At 34.0% G+C, this 5,017-nt stretch overlaps 1 long non-coding RNA gene across 1 annotated transcript in view; it reads left to right on the top strand.

The window, feature by feature from the left end:
- Window positions 1-5,017, top strand: part of LOC128247680 (uncharacterized) — a 62,832-nt gene that overhangs the window by 1,060 nt on the left and 56,755 nt on the right. The window contains exon 2 of the long non-coding RNA XR_008264043.1: window positions 4,349-4,517. This is a non-coding gene — a long non-coding RNA (uncharacterized LOC128247680). The remainder of the gene's footprint in view (window positions 1-4,348; window positions 4,518-5,017) is intronic.

Genomic DNA, 5,017 nt, shown 5'->3' with positions numbered 1-5,017 from the left:
CTCTCTCTCTCTCTCTCTCTCTCTCTCTCTCTCTCTCTCCTACACACACAAGCTGTGACATTCTGACGTACTGCTGTAGGATGGATAAAAGGGTGTCTTTAACTGCTCGAGAATACAGCTGCGCTTTTAACCATCAACCAAAACCTGTTACATACTGATACTAAGTCATACTTGATAGCGGTCAACTTGACGCCTTCATTAGTATCTAATGCATGCCAACCAGATTGAACGCATTCAATCTTTTTCAAACTTTAGCTAAAGAAAGAGAGTAATATAGCAACGGTTCTCACCCTCCCCATCATAATTAACTGGTATGATAGGCCTGCAGAAATTCTGTGTCCCTTTACACTTGTGCTGGAGGTTGACTTATCCACCTTTCCCCACCCAACATGGGCTGGGTTTAAATATAAAGCTTGTTAGCTTTTGAAATTTTACATTGGTTTACTTCCTACTTTAGTGAGTCCTACACACTCTCTCTCTCTCTCTCTCTCTCTCTCTCCTCTCTTTCTTTCTCCTCTCTTTTTCTCCTCTCTTTCTCTCTTTCTCTCTTTCTTTCTTTCATTCTTTCTTTCTTTCTCTCTCTTTCTCTTTCTCTCTCTCTCTCTCTCTCTCTCTCACACACACACACACACACATGCTCACATAAACATTATTTTGAAACGCCATTTTGGCTTTTGTTTGTTGGTTAAATATTAGTTCAATATTTAACCGTAATTGGTACAGAATATAATCTCGATTAAAGTTATCCTACGCACCATGTTGCATTGTCTAGGATCAATGAAAGATTTGATTTCAAATATGTCGGATAGTGAAATACTCTTTAATTAGAGTGGATTCCATTTTTTTTTTAGTTGTCATCAGGTTTTATTTTTGTTGTTGCATAAGCCATGATTGAGATTTTCTCCAATGCGCCTGCATTTCAACCGTGGTCATCTCGTCTTTCTTTTTATACATGCTGTAACTAAAACTACATTAAATGTCTTAAATTTCTAAACAGTTGGTATGATTTTGCAATTTTCTTGCAAGTCGAGCGACTACGTAGAAGCATATCAATTAGTTCATTTCTTTGATGTACATTCAGTTTATGAAACATATTAATTATTTTTGGACTAGGTGTAGCATCCAGCTAGGCAAAATGCTTAGTGGCATTTTGTCTGTCTTTACATTCTGAGTTCAAATTCTGTCAAGGTCGACTTTGCTTTTCATCCTTTCCATCCAGGGTCGGTAAAATGAGTACCAGTGAACACTGAGGTCCATGTAATTGGCTTATACTGTTCCTTGAATTTGCTGGCCTTGTGTCAAAATTTCAAACCAATATTGTCACATTCATACTTTTCTCTAAAAGAAAATTTGAACAACTGACATATAGAACGGAAGTGAACGCTTTACTTCTGTTGGCACAATAAAAGTTCGTAGATAAAAATAAATTGCAGTGAGTTGATTTACAGAGAAAAATTAAAATCTGATGTTTTAGATATCTGTCCATATTTGGTGAGACGGAGAAGAGTGAGGGGAGAAAAAAGCATCGAAGAACCTAGCACTTGGTGTGAAAATGCGAATGACAGCACTTTTACGCTCTAGTGTCAAGATGTTTATTTGTTTTCCTTCACTGCAGAGAAGGGCAGATCATTCGAATTATTAATCTTTCACACTTCACAGCAAACTTAAGCTTATTGTCTTTGAAGTTTTATAGAATGACTTTAGCTGACAGAGGCTACCACCAATATTTAAAGATTCCAGATCTTTTCTAATAATGGAAACCCCTGGTCCTCTTTTGTTTATATAACAATTGACGTAACTCTATTGAACAAGAACAAAAACTTTATGAAACCTATCGATACGAGTGTATATGCACCAAACATTAACATTGATGTGAACAAAGAAATTAAAAGAAAAACAAATCACATCTAATCAATTATTTGTATGATGTTACATATAGTTAGCAATAAGTGGTGCCATGATGATATAATTATGTTTGTCTTCAAATATCGATTTCTAACATAGGCAGAAGGTCAAAACTGTTTTGAGAAAGGGGTGGGTCCCTGTCGATTATATCGACCCCAGTACTTGTCTGGTTATTATTTTTTATCGACTACGGAAGGACGAAAAGCAAAGTCGAACTGAATGAAATAAACATATTTCTAATTGATATATATATATATATATATTTATTAATCCTACAATTTAATGATTTACAATATCCTTTGTAGTTTTTATCTTTCTATTGAAAAAAGATAAAACTGTCTTATAATTCAGATTTACACCTTTATTCTTGTATTTCTTTGCCTGAAATAATTTTAGCGGACGATATGGATCCCATTATTTTGAGAAACTGTCAATATCGAGCATTTTATTTTTGTCTAGTGGAGGAAAAAAAAAGGTTTAAGCCAATGTATTGAGAGGAACCTGAGACAGAACATCATATTACCTGATGTTTTGCCATTAATATTAGAATCAACTCGAAAATTTTCTTTGTTTAATTCTCATCCCATTCTCATGTACTATACACTCAGTGTTCTCTCTCTCTCCCCCCTCTCTCTCTCTCCCAGTCTCCCTCTCTCCCTCTTGATATTTATAAGAGCTTTATTTATAACATGAAAGAAATTAGAAAGCAAGCCTAAAAACTACTATTCATTCTATCAGAGATGGAAGAATCAAACAAAAATGCATTGTGGTATTTGGTCCCGTTTTCTCTCAGGTGTACTTTTCCATTCCACATTCTGAGTAGATAAAATAAGTTCCAGGTGAAGTACTGCAAAAGCTAAAATCGAATAAAATTCTTGTGAGATGCCTCGGTATTACATTCCAAAATTGAAATCACTAAAACTATATGCTGTATATCATGAACTCCACATGTCTAGATGGGTTCGGTGTTTCAGTCTTAAAGGATAATCACGTCATAGCCAACAATTCGGGAAATATTTCGCGGAAGTAATTTTGTTAGAGCCCTAAATAATCCTTTTGATTATAGTCACAAGGCCTGAAATTTTGGAAGAGGAAACTAGTCGATTATATTGACTTCAGTGCTCAACTGGTACTTTTTTGATTGATCTTAAAAGGATAGAAGGCAAAGTTGATCTCAACAGAATTTGAACTCAGAACGTAAAGATGAAAGAAATACCGCGAAGCATTTTGTCAGGCGTATTACCGATTCTGCCAGCTCACCAACTTAGTGACGTAAAGGATATAAACACATGAATGTGAAGAAACAGCATAAGATTTAACCGAAGATGCACGATGCGCAAATTATTTCATTAACAAAAATAAAAACGTGTCAGGTTTGAACATTTCTCCCGTACAGAAAATTTGAGAAGGATCTGATTTGAGTTTCGTCCCTTATCCTGATTATTAACTGTGTACACCTCATTTTGTTTTATAAGTTTGCCAAAAAGGGTAACATTAGTAAATTTGCTTGATAATCAGTGCTTACACTAGATACTAGTTCAATTAAATACTAAATAATAAGCTAAGCACTGTTCTATCAGATACGCATATAGATGTACAGAAACAGTACAAATTTAACTGAGCTATGCAATACGTAAATGAGTATACCGACAACTGTGAATCTTGTACTTTTTCTGTTCATCTACATATTAATCTCCCAATTCAGGCGCTTAGAGTTTAGAGTGATATCTAATTAAATTAGCTACTACTGAAATCATTAATATTTGGCAAGCTGGTATTTCCAATTAGCTACTGCTCCTCTGTTTGGTGGACTAACAAACCTATTAGTCTCTACGGGTAGAATGAGCTAAAACTTGTATCGGATCATTCATTCTTTGTCTATCCATGGAGAAAAAACGCGAAAAAGAGACACGTATTTATACTTGCCTGTATAAATATTCTTTTACGTTTTACGCAGCTCTAGTTCAATTCTGAACTGTTTCTGTATATTTATATGATTATCTGTTGAGTGCATAGTGTAACATTTAATTAGATTAAATATTATGGATGGCAAATTGGCAGAGTTGTTAGAGCCATGGGTAAAATACATCGCAGTATCTGTTCCGCTTCTCTGAGTTCAAATCCCGCCAAGGTTAGTTTAGCATTTCATTATTATGGAGTGATAACGTAAAAATTAAATATTGACATCGATTCTTCAGTCTCTCTCTTTCATCTCTCTCTCTCTCGAAATTGACTGCGTTGTGCTCCGCGTCCATTTCTCTAGAAAGGAAAATATGCTGGGCGACGGCCGACTGTAGAAAAGCTGATATGCTTCTGAAACTGTCCAAAGAAGGCTCTATATGCAGCACAGCATGGAAGAGAAATTAAGAAGAACTAATATCATAATAATAATGTAAAAGTAAATAAAAGTTGTTGCTGAAATCGATTTTTCTTTCTCTATTAGTTGGAGATTTTTACCACAGTGATCGAAATAAAACACATTAAACGGTCAATACCCAACGGAAAATCTGATAAATGGAGAAACTTTAAACTCTAAGGCAGATTAGTCTGAGAATAATGAGACTGAAAATGTATTTAAGTGTAAAGATACATTTTTGACGACATCGTGGAAGGTAAGTTTAAATATAAAATATTCGTTTGTATTCTCTGGCGAGTGAAAATATTTTACTAAGCAGTACTATTCTGAATTTAACCATAAATAAATATGAATATATTGAAACATAAATATTATCGATTATTCATGCGATTGCTATAACAGAAAACATAATAAAAACACATGCTCTTATTGTGTTGAGCCCAACAGCTAGTTTTATTTCCCAACAGAGACAAATTCACTTCAATTATGCCACTAATAACTTTGGAAAAGACGTAGGCATTATATAATTTTCCTTCCTGTTCTCAAAAATTGAGAATTTGAATTTAGTGACACAATATGACAATCATTATTATTATTTTTTTTTTAATTCTGAAACACTATTATATATATTACTTATAATTTCTCACACTGGAAATTTCAATTAGTAATAGAATTTAACTGGAACTTATTTTATCACCTCCAGACTTTGATGAAAAATACACCCACGTCAGATACGATAGGAATTCAATATATATA

This window comes from Octopus bimaculoides, chromosome 4, assembly GCF_001194135.2.
Source record: "Octopus bimaculoides isolate UCB-OBI-ISO-001 chromosome 4, ASM119413v2, whole genome shotgun sequence".
NCBI classification, from domain to species: Eukaryota; Metazoa; Mollusca; class Cephalopoda; order Octopoda; family Octopodidae; genus Octopus; species Octopus bimaculoides.
The sequence above is the reverse complement of the archived record's forward strand: the minus strand, read 5'-3'. Positions and strand labels throughout refer to the sequence as shown.